Source organism: Schistocerca cancellata, chromosome 2, assembly GCF_023864275.1.
Source record: "Schistocerca cancellata isolate TAMUIC-IGC-003103 chromosome 2, iqSchCanc2.1, whole genome shotgun sequence".
NCBI classification, from domain to species: domain Eukaryota; kingdom Metazoa; phylum Arthropoda; class Insecta; order Orthoptera; family Acrididae; genus Schistocerca; species Schistocerca cancellata.
The window spans coordinates 143122935-143135127 of record NC_064627.1 but is presented as its reverse complement, the minus strand read 5'-3'; the positions used below and the strand labels follow the sequence as shown (position 1 = coordinate 143135127).

Sequence of the window (12193 nt, the reverse complement as noted above, 5' to 3'; positions counted from 1 at the left end):
TAACTGCCATCTGGTTTCTGTACAAACTGTAAATAGCCTTTCGCTCCCTGTATTTTACCCCTGCCACCTTCAGAATTTGAAAGAGAGTATTCCAGTTAACATTGTCAAAAGCTTTCTGTAAGTCTACAAATGCTACAAATGTAGGTTTGCCTTTTCTTAATCTTTCTTCTAAGATAAGTCGTAAGGTCAGTATTGCCTCACGTGTTCCAACATTTCTACGGAATCCAAACTGATCTTCCCCGAGGTCGGCTTCTACCAGTTTTTCCATTCGTCTGTAAAGAATTCGCGTTAGTATTTTGCAGCTGTGACTTATTAAACTGATAGTTCGGTAATTTTCACATCTGTCAACACCTGCTTTCTTTGGGATTGGAATTATTATATTCTTCTTGAAGTCTGAGGGTATTTCGCCTGTCTCATACATCGTGCTCACCAGATGGTAGAGTTTTTTCATGACTGGCTCTCCAGAGGCCATCAGTAGTTCAAATGGAATGTTGTCTACTCCCGGGGCCTTGTTTCGACTCAGGTCTTTCAGTGCTCTGTCAAACTCTTCACGCAGTATCTTATCTCCCATTTCGTCTTCATCTACATCCTCTTCCATTTCCATAATATTGTCCTCAAGTACATCGCCCTTGTATAAACCCTCTATATACTCCTTCTACCTTTCTGCCTTCCCTTCTTTGCTTAGAACTGGGTTGCCATCTGAGCTCTTGATATTCATACAAGTGGTTCTCTTCTCTCCAAAGGTCTCTTTAATTTTCCTGTAGGCAGTTATCTTACCCCTAGTGAGACAAGCCTCTACATCCTTACATTTGTCCTCTAGCCATCCCTGCTTAGCCATTTTGCACTTCCTGTCGATATCATTTTTGAGACGTCTGTATTCCTTTTTGCCTGCTTCATTTACTGCATTTTTATATTTTCTTCTTTCATCAATTAAATTCAATATTTCTTCTGTTACCCAAGGATTTCTATTAGCCCTCGTCTTTTTACCTACTTGATCCTCTGCTGCCTTCACTACTTCATCCCTCAGAGCTACCCATTCTTCTTCTACTGTATTTCTTTCCCCCATTCCTGTCAATTGTTCCCTTATGCTCTCCCTGAAACTCTCTACAACCTCTGGTTCTTTCAGTTTATCCAGGTCCCATCTCCTTAAATTCCCACCTTTTTGCAGTTTCTTCAGTTTCAATCTGCAGTTCATAACCAATAGATTGTGGTCAGAATCCACATCTGCCCCAGGAAATGTCTTACAATTTAAAACCTGGTTCCTAAATCTCTGTCTTACCATTATATAATCTATCTGATACCTTTTAGTATCTCCAGGATTCTTCCAGGTATACAACCTTCTTTTATGATTCTTGAACCAAGTGTTGGCTATGATTAAGTTATGCTCTGTGCAAAATTCTACAAGGCGGCTTCCTCTTTCATTCCTTCCCCCCAATCCATATTCACCTACTATGTTTCCTTCTCTCCCTTTTCCTACTGACGAATTCCAATCACCCATGACTATTAAATTTTCGTCTCCCTTCACTACCTGAATAATTTCTTTTATCTCGTCATACATTTCATCTATTTCTTTATCATCTGCAGAGGTAGTTGGCATATAAACTTGTACTACTGTAGTAGGCATGGGCTTTGTGTCTATCTTGGCCACAATAATGCATTCACTATGCTGTTTGTAGTAGCTAACCCGCACTCCTATTTTTTATTCATTATTAAACCTACTCCTGCATTACCCCTATTTGATTTTGTATTTATAACCCTGTAATCACCTGACCAAAAGTCTTGTTCCTCCTGCCACCGAACTTCACTAATTCCCACTATATCTAACTTTAACCTATCCATTTCCCTTTTTAAATTTTCTAACCTACCTGCCCGATTAAGGGATCTGACATTCCACGCTCCGATCCGTAGAACGCCAGTTTCCTTTCTCCTGATAACGACGTCCTCCTGAGTAGTCCCCGCCCGGAGATCCGAATGGGGGACTATTTTACCTCCGGAATATTTTACCCAAGAGGACGCCATCATCATTTAATCATACAGTAGAGCTGCATGTCCTCGGGAAAAATTACGGCCGTAGTTTCCCCTTGCTTTCAGCCGTTCGCAGTACCAGCACATCAAGGCCGTTTTGGTTAATGTTACAAGGCCAGATCAGTCAATCATCCAGACTGTTGCCCCTGCAACTACTGAAAAGGCTGCTGCCCCTCTTCAGGAACCACATGTTTGTCTGGCCTCTCAACAGATACCCCTCCGTTGTGGTTGCACCTACGGTACGGCCATCTGTATCGCTGAGGCACGCAAGCCTCCCCACCAACGGCAAGGTCCATGGTTCATGGGGGGGAGAAAGTACATAGCAATAGGAAATTTTGGATAAAAATCGGGAGCGGGCCTAAGATATGCCACTCATATAAAGTGGCAAGGATATGATGTCGCCAGGACGTGTTGTAAAGCTCTTCATAAATCAATAAAGACGACAACAAGGTGTTGGCGTCTGGAAAAGGCTCAAGGGAAACTATATTATCAATGGTAGTGCGCCGACGGCGGAAACCACCCTCGCATGGAGCCAGTAGGCCAACTGACTCCATGACCCAACACAACCGTCCACTTACCATATGTTCTAACAGCTTAGAAAGAATGTTGCTGAGGCTGATAGCTATCCACATCAAGCAGGTTTTCACCAGGTTTGAGCACTGCAATGATGGTGCTCTCCCGCCACAGAGATGGAAAGATGTCATCACACTAGATCCAGTGGAAGATGACGAGGAGATGTCACTTGTAGTTGGACGAGAGACATTTTATCATCTGACTGTGGATCCGATCTGGCCCAGGAGTTGTGTCGGGGAAATGTGCAAGGACACTGAGAAGCTCCCACTCTATAAATGGAGCATTATAGGTTTCACTGTGACATTTGGTGAACGAGAGGGCTTTCCTTTCCATCTGCTGTTTGAGGGTATGAAGTGCTGGGGGATAATTTTCTGACACGGAGGCTTGAGCACAGTGCTCAGTAAAGTGCTCGGCAGTTGCGTTCGCGTCGGTAGATAGCACACCATTGATGTTAATGCCAGTAACACCTGTCGGGGTCTGGCACCCAAAGACTCGTCTGATCTTCGTCCAGCCTTGGGAATATGATATATGGCACGCAATGGTCGAGCCGTACCTCTCCCAACATGCCTGTTTCAGTCTTTTTATATGCTGACAAACGCAGTCATGAAGCCATTTAAAGGCTATTAGGTGCTCTAGGGAAAGGTGCTGCTTATGGTGCTGTAGAGCTCACCAACACACTTTAATGGCCTCAGCGATTTCGCCAGGGGCACCCTAAAGAACAAGGGATTGTGTTTTCTGGTGCAGAAACTATCATTTTAGTGACCTGCTCAACTACCGCATTGATGGTACCATGTGTGGGAGATTCAACGGTGACAGCAGAGGTGAAAGCTTCCCAGTCTGCCTTGTTTAAAGCCCATCTTGGAGTATGTCGAGGAGAATGGAGCTGGGGGAGTGACAGGAAGACAGGAAAGTGGTCACTACCACACAAGTCATCGTGGGCTCTCCAATGGACAGATGGGAGAAGTCCTGGGCTGCAGAGGGATAAATCAATGGCCAAGTAAGTGCCATAAGCCACACTGAAATGTGTGGGCGCCCCAGTATTTAAGAGGCAAAGGTCGAGTTGAGACAGGAAAGTTTCGACATCTCTACCTCGGCCAGTAAGCACAGTGCCACCCCACAAGGGTTTATGGGCATTAAAGTCTCCCAAAAGTAGGAACGGTTTAGGGAGTTGTTGAATCAGTGCAGCCAATGCGTTCAGGGGTACTGCACCATCTGGAGGAAGATATACGGCGCAGACAGTTATTTCCTGCGTCGTCCTTATCCTGACAGCTACAGCTTCAAGAGCAGTTTGAAAGGGCACAGGTTCACTTCATACCGAGTTCAGGACATAGACACAAACTCCACCTGACACACTATTATAACCGCTATGGTTCTTGTAATACCCCCTATAGCCGCGATGGGCAGCGGTCCGCATTGCTGAGAACCAGGTTTCCTGGAGGGCAATGCAGAAAGAAGGTGTAAAGCTTAACAGTTGCTGTAGCTCAGCCACATGGTGGAAAAAACCGCACCAATTCCACTGGAGGATGACGTTATCGTGACGCTGGGAAGGCATGAAGCATGCAAGGAGGCAGGTTACACCTCAGGGTCACCCGCTGCCACTGATTGAGTATCTGTATCCATTCCTATTGTGGATGAGGCATCAGTGAGATCCAGGTTCTCAGGGGACGCCGATATCTCCACCTCATCCGCAGGTGCAGAATTGTTAGGGAGGGCCTTTTTCTTGGCAGACTTCTTTGTTTGCTTGCCTTCTCACTTCTCTTTAGGGGCTTGCTGGGATGACTTCTCCGAAGTAGCTTCAGGCATTGAGAAAGACCATGAAGCTCTTCGTCCAGCAACTTTTGGTTCCTTTAGCCACTGGCTAGTGGCTGCTATGGCATTGGTGGAGACCTTTGAAGAGAGAGGAGCTGGAGGAGGCTGTTGCTTCTCTGGCTGGGGGGAGTGGACCAATGTCCCCTGCGTTTGGGGGGAGGGGGCTTGCTCCTGAAGTAGGTACTTTGGGAGCAATGGAAGAAGATTTTCTCCCTACCACCAAGAGGGCAGATGCATTCCGGAGGGCCCTCTGCTCTTCGCACAAAGTATGGTACGACGGCTACTTGTGATGGGGTGTAATCATTCAAATTTACGGTTAGCCTCTTGGTATGTAAACTGGTCCAGGGTCTTGTACTCCATGATCTTCCACTCCGTTTGGAGTACTGTGCAGTCTGGCGAGCAGGAGGAGTGCTGCTCTCCGCAGTTGATACAAGTGGGAGGAGGCACACGGAGTATCTGGATGCAGTGGACATCTGCAGTCTTGACATGTAGCATTGAAAGTGCAGTGGGCAGACATGTACCCGAATTTCCAGCACTTAAGGCACCGCATAGGAGGAGGGACGTATGGTTTAATGTCACAGCAGTAAACCAACAGCTTGACCTTTTCGGCAATGAATCGCCCTCAAAGGCCAAGATGAAGGCACCCATACCAACCCTGTTGTCTCTGGGTCCCCTGTAAATGCGCCAGATGAAATGAAAAACCCCGCCGTTCCAGATTGGCGTGGAGCTAGTAGTCGGACTGTAACAGGAGGTTGCATAACGAGGCGAATACGGCTCTCTTCTTTCTGTAGCCCTACGTTCCTCCCATGGTGCAGTGAGAGAGAGAAACAATTTAGGGTCGTATCTGCCATCATTGTACTCGATCTTGCCCTTCTTAGAAACTGCTGGCACCGTACGGTCACCAGCAAGAGATGACTTAATCCGCTTCATTGTAGGTCATCCGCCCTGATGCCACCCATTCCAATCAGGTGCTCCGCACACGGGTGCCACCCAGCCTTAGCAAAGGCCACCTGGCATGATGGCCATTGCCGGGAGTCCTGATGCCCCAGGAAGACAGGCCTCTACTCCTTGGCATATGTAGGGAGTTTACAGCTCGGGCACCAGCAGTGCAATCCCTGTGTTGCCCGGGGACGAGCACCAAATGAGTACCATATTTACTCGAATCTAAGCTGCACTTTTTTTCCGGTTTTTGTAATCCAAAAAACCGCCTGCGGCTTAGAATCGAGTGCAAAGCAAGTGGAAGTTCTGAAAAATGTTGGTAGGTGCCGCCACAACTAACTTCTGCCGTCGAATATATGTAGCGCTACACAGGCATGCTTTGTAGGCACAAAGATAAATACTGGCGCCAAAACCTCTGCGTCAGTAAATAAATTTAAAAAAAAAAGGTGGAAGACGAGCTTTTATTCTCCGCCCTGAGTTTCCACCACTGCATTTTCATACATTATCCAACGAAGTAAATACAAATTCCGTATTGTTCATCTTCGAATGTAGCAGAATTTCAATGTACTACGAAAATCCGACTGGCAAGACGGTTTGGGATGTTTGTCAATATGGCCAACTCTACGTTCTGAATTTTGTCCTACCTGTGGGAAGAGATGGTTGCTAATAGGAATCTGAAGAAATGTGAATCACATGCAGTATTCTCTGCACCATAAGAAAGAATACGAATATAAATATTTTGCAACATATTGTTTCATGTTTGCTGCTATCTCAATTAAATCCTGTCTGCCTAATAAACTACGAAACTAGAGTGAGACAACAGCAAACGTGGAAGAATATAAATATCGTGTCATGTTTATATTCGTATTATTCTTATGCCAAATAGTGATACAGTCAGAAATGAAGCACGGCAACTGACTAGATTTTTAAATTTAAGATGACTAAGTTCTGTGCAGAATTTGATGTACTAAAGATGCGGCCGCAAAGATTTTCAAACGGAGAAAAATTTTCGCTAAACTCTCGTTCAGAACATCTTCTATCATACGCAGTTTATTATTTGGTTCTTGTTGATCATTATCAAAGAAAGCAGCAGTATAAATAACAACAAATAGCAGTCTCTTGCCATTGTTTCGCTAATGAGACGATTCCTCTCTTCTTTTTTTTTAATTGTAAGCAGCGATAGCGCGCACAAAAGCAAGCCGTGCCGCGACAAACAATGCATGACACAGTACAGTAATGCATTTTCAGCTTAGAGTGACGTAAACACCTATAACAAAGAAAACGGCACTTATCAGATCAAAGCAAAATAAGCAATTGATTCAAACCAGACGAAGCACGTGAAAAAGGAAAGGTACCCATATAAATACGGACGGAGCGCCTGACGCATAGCAATGGCTACCTGGTAAAGCTTAACTGCTAAGCTTATGACTCGAAACAAACTACTTTAGCTGTATCGTCATTCATTTGACCTAAATTGTGTCTCGTATTACAATGGACCAACTTTGTTTCGATTTGGAGGTGCGGCCTAAAACTTTTCTCTCCCCTTGAATTTCGAGTCTCAAATTTCAGGTGCGGCTTAGATTCGGGAAATTTTTTTTTCCTTTATTTCGAGTCTCGTTTTTCAGGTGCGGCTTAGATTCAAGTAAATATGGTACATGACGGCCCCACCACAATGGACTGGCTACCATGCTGGATATTGGGTGCAGAGAAATCAATTCTGTCATGGGAGCAATAGAGGACAGGAGACAATGGAAGAAGATGACATACCCCGGAAAGTGTCCTCACCCAAATAGTTGAATTGCAGGTGGAGATGTAAAACCATGACAAGAGGTTCAGGAGATCGAATCTAAGGGCACTATGGAGAAGGTGTCCATCCCCATATAGCCTGTACCTCTGTAAAATTTGGATAGTGGCAGGTCAAATCATAAAATGGGACCTGAAATTATAGGGCCGAAAAGCGAGATACTCTTTTTAGTCACCTCTTACAACAAGCATGGATACCTCAGGCCTATTCTAACCCAAAGACCCGCAGAGAGGGGGGTGGGGGGGGGGCGCTTCTCCTCTGGCTTTGACACTGTCTTCACTCTGGGTTCACCGCCACTAGGTGGAGTAGTCAGTGTCAGGCCGCCTCCATCTCCACAGCCCCTGTCACTGCACAGCCATCTTCTCTGCTGCCTCCACTGCTGAGTGCCTCCCCGTATGTGCGTACGGATACACCACCACCACCACCACCACCACCACCACCAGTGTTCCCTTATGGCCTCTCACCTCTCATGGCCTGCCCGCCCTTGCAGCATTTCAGACCGGATTTTCCTGTGACAGCACAATAACTGCTCCAGCAGTCGTCAACTACCGATGAAGACATGGACATCTCCGCAGTGGACACTTTTCCCCATGAGAGAAGGAGAGTTGTAACTTTATAGCATGGCAAGCACACGGAATCAAACAGTGAGTGATGCAAGTGCCTCCATGGCTAGCCTACAGAGTTCACCTCTCAACAAAGCCAGACAAGCAACAAGCACTGCCTACACCAAGTGCCTATCCGCTGCAGATCTTCCTGCATTTCGCTACAATTTTCTAATGCTGCAACTTCTCTGTATACTACAGCATCATCCGCGAAAAGCCGCATGGAAATTCCGACACTATCTACTAGGTCATTTATATATATTGTGAAAAGCAATGGTCCCATAACACTCCCCTGTGGCACGCCAGAGGTTACTTTAACGTCTGTAGACGTCTCTCCATTGATAACAACATGCTGTGTTCTGTTGGCTAAAAACTCTTCAATCCAGCCACACAGCTGGTCTGATATTCCGTAGGCTCTTACTTTGTTTATCAGGCGACAGTGCGGAACTGTATCGAACGCCTTCCGGAAGTCAAGGAAAATAGCATCTACCTGGGAGCCTGTATCTAATATTTTCTGGGTCTCATGAACAAATAAAGCGAGTTGGGTCTCACACGATCGCTGTTTCCGGAATCCATGTTAATTCCTACATAGTAGATTCTGGGTTTTGCAAAAACGACATGATACTCGAGCAAAAAACATGTTCTAAAATTCTACAACAGATCGACGTCAGAGATATAGGTCTATAGTTTTGCGCATCTGCTCGACGACCCTTCTTGAAGACTGGGACTACCTGTGCTCTTTTCCAATCATTTGGAACCTTCCGTTCCTCTAGAGACTTGCGGTACACGGCTGTTAGAAGGGGGGCAAGTTCTTTCGCGTACTCTGTGTAGAATCGAATTGGTATCCCGTCAGGTCCAGTGGACTTTCCTCTGTTGAGTGATTCCAGTTGCTTTTCTATTCCTTGGACACTTATTTCGATGTCAGCCATTTTTTCGTTTGTGCGAGGATTTAGAGAAGGAACTGCAGTGCGGTCTTCCTCTGTGAAACAGCTTTGGAAAAAGGTGTTTAGTATTTCAGCTTTACGCTTGTCATCCTCTGTTTCAATGCCATCATCATCCCGGAGTGTCTGGATATGCTGTTTCGAGCCACTTACTGATTTAACGTAAGACCAGAACTTCCTAGGATTTTCTGTCAAGTCGGTACATAGAATTTTACTTTCAAATTCACTGAACGCTTCACGCATAGCCCTCCTTACGCTAACTTTGACATCGTTTAGCTTCTGTTTGTCTGAGAGGTTTTGGCTGCGTTTAAACTTGCAGTGAAGCTCTCTTTGCCTTCGCAGTAGTTTCCTAACTTTGTTGTTGTACCACGGTGGGTTTTTCCCATCCCTCACAGTTTTACTCGGCACGTACCTGTCTAAAACGCATTTCACGATTGCCTTGAACTTTTTCCATAAACATTCAACATTGTCAGTGTCAGAACAGAAGTTTTCGTTTTGATCTGTTAGGTAGTCTGATATCTGCCTTCTATTACTCTTGCTAAACAGATAAACCTTCCGCCCTTTTTTTATATTCCTATTAACTTCCATATTCAGGGATGCTGCAACGGCCTTATGATCACTGATTCCCTGTTCTGCACTTACAGAGTCGAAAAGTTCGGGTCTGTTTGTTACCAGTAGGTCCAAGATGTTATCTCCACGAGTCGGTTCTCTGTTTAATTGCTCGAGGTAATTTTCGGATAGTGCACTCAGTATAATGTCACTCGATGCTCTGTCCCTACCACCCGTCCTAAACATCTGAATTTCCCAGTCTATATCTGGTAAACTGAAATCTCCACCTAAGATTATAACATGCTGAGAAAATTTATGTGAAATGTATTCCAAATTTTCTCTCAGTTGTTCTGCCACTAATGCTGCTGAGTCGGGGGGTCGGTAAAAGGAGCCAATTATTAACCTAGCTCGGTTGTTGAGTGTAACCTCCACCCATAATAATTCACAGGAACTATCCACTTCTACTTCACTACAGGATAAACTACTACTAACAGCGACGAACACTCCACCACCGGTTGCATGCAATCTATCCTTTCTAAACACCGTCTGTACCTTTGTAAAAATTTCGGCAGAATTTATCTCTGGCTTCAGCCAGCTTTCTGTACCTATAACGATTTCAGCTTCAGTGCTTTCTATCAGCGCTTGAAGTTCCGGTACTTTACCAACGCAGCTTCGACAGTTTACAATTACAATACCGATTGCTGCTTGGTCCCCGCATGTTCTGACTTTGCCCCGCACCCATTGAGGCTGTTGCCCTTTCTGTACTTGCCCGAGGCCATGTGTTCTATAGTTCTGAGATTTTCTACTGCTCAGTGTTGTTGTGGATCTCTTCATGTGGAAGTAGAATAAAATTAGGAATGTTACATCTGATACTGTATCCGTACAACATTACAACAGTAGGAAAACCATATATGGGTGTACTGGCTATAGGTTGAATGATCAATCATTTATCAAAAAATGGCCCTTGTTCTCCTTCCCTCTACATTGCAAATCTCCTTCCTCAAAATAATGTCTTACCAGTTTTAAACATGCCATTTCCAATCATAAGGAATAAATCAGAAGGAGACAACAGTATATCGACCTCTATGTTTCATAATACAGATTCAATGAAGTTGTTGGGCTGCTAGCAAAGAGAACAACTTAAATTAACAATATGTTACACACAGTTGGCGCAGAACAATAATTTGCTTACAAGTCACAGAACTGGAAATCAGTGAAGAGCAGCACTCAACTCAAAGGTTAGTTTGATCACAACAGTAGTTTCATAGGCCTCTGCCTTCCTCTGGTCTATGAGAACAGTCACCCCCTCAAGGTTAAGGGATACTTACATTTTGATGTTGAATATGAACTGTGGTACAACCTCAAAGTTTTATAGACACCACTGCCAATGGTAAAAATCTTATTAAATGTGTAGAAAAATTTCCAAGAGCCCCAGAAGCCTAAATCCCAAACTTTTGGAATTATAACTTGATATACAGGGTGTCCCATTTATCTTGACCACCCTAAATAACTGTTTGTCCAAATGCAAATTACGAAAGTTCTTTAGCCGTCAGGGGGATATCAATCAGCATGATTGCTTTCATTGTAGCTTTGTATTTTTTTACAAAGATATGAACAGCGGTATGACTTTTTAAAAAGGCACTCTGTATTTTTTATTCGGTAATTCATTTCCTCTCCTAAAGACCTATTCAAAACTGTACCACAGTGTACCGTTCACTGAAACACAATGTTATTAATTACATAACACAACATTGATGTTGACGCACCCAGCGTTTAGTGCAGGTAGTCGGGTAATGAAACAATCCCACATGCTGATGTTGACAGAGGACAAATGTAAACATAAGTAGAATGCACACCCATCATTCTGACAACCATCGTCAGCTGAACAGTTGTCCGAGTAGAAAGTACACCAACAAAAAGAAAGTAGAAATGCTACTCATCTATGGGGAATGTAAGTTAGCAGAACAGTAATTCCAATACTGTTTACTTCTGTACAGGTACATTTAGTACAGTAGTTTAGTCATTTTAAATACTGTTGTGTATAGTAGGTGTACAGTAAAGGCTGTCCTTCCTACAAACTGCATTGACATTACCTTTCGTTTATTATTGTTGTTGAAGGTACGCAAAATGCTACGCAGGCAGCAAAACTTTACAGAGAGCGACATCCTGACAAGAACCCACCTTCCCAACAGACATTTTCTCGTCTTCTTGTGACGTTTCAGGAAACGGGAGGGTTCAATCCACGACAATGCAATTGTAGTAGCACTCGCACAGATGAAGCTATCTAAGTTACTGTTCTTGCTACCACTGCTATGAATGCACATGTGAGCACACGACAGCTTGAACATGAGATTGGTATTCCTAAAACCAGTATAAATCGTATTCTTACATGTCACTGGTTCCATCCTTACCATGTACACCTACACCAAGAATTGCATGGGAATGATTTCCAGAGTCGTGTACAGTTCTGTCAGTGGGCACAGCCAACCCGAACTATTTCTCCAACGTTCTATTTACCGACACATGTTCCTTCCCAAACAAAGGAAAGGTAAATACAAGGAATATGCATTATTGGCCCAGCGACAACCCACGATGGCTTAGACAGGTGGAACATCAGCATCAATGGAGAGTTAACGTCTAGTATGGGATGCTTGGTACTACAATTATCGGCCCTTATTTCATCAATGGTAATCTAAACAGCAGAGCGTATGCCAACTTCCTCAGACGAATTCTTCCTCCTCTTCTGGATGAAGTGCCACTAAGAACCAGAATGCTTATGTGATATCAACACAATGGATGTTCAGCACATAATGCCTTGCATGCAAGTCATGTTCTGTACTGAAGGTATCCTGCCAGATGGATTGGTCAAGGAGGAACAGTTACTTGGACTGCTAGGTCTCCTGATTTAAATCCTCTGGACTTTTTTCTGTGGGTGTGCATTAAAGATGCTG

General features: G+C 44.3%; 1 protein-coding gene across 2 annotated transcripts in view; it reads right to left on the bottom strand.

Annotated features, from left to right (window-relative positions):
* LOC126161429 (NADH-ubiquinone oxidoreductase 75 kDa subunit, mitochondrial) overlaps nt 1-12193 on the bottom strand; it is a 107220-nt gene that overhangs the window by 73144 nt on the left and 21883 nt on the right. The window lies entirely within an intron of this gene.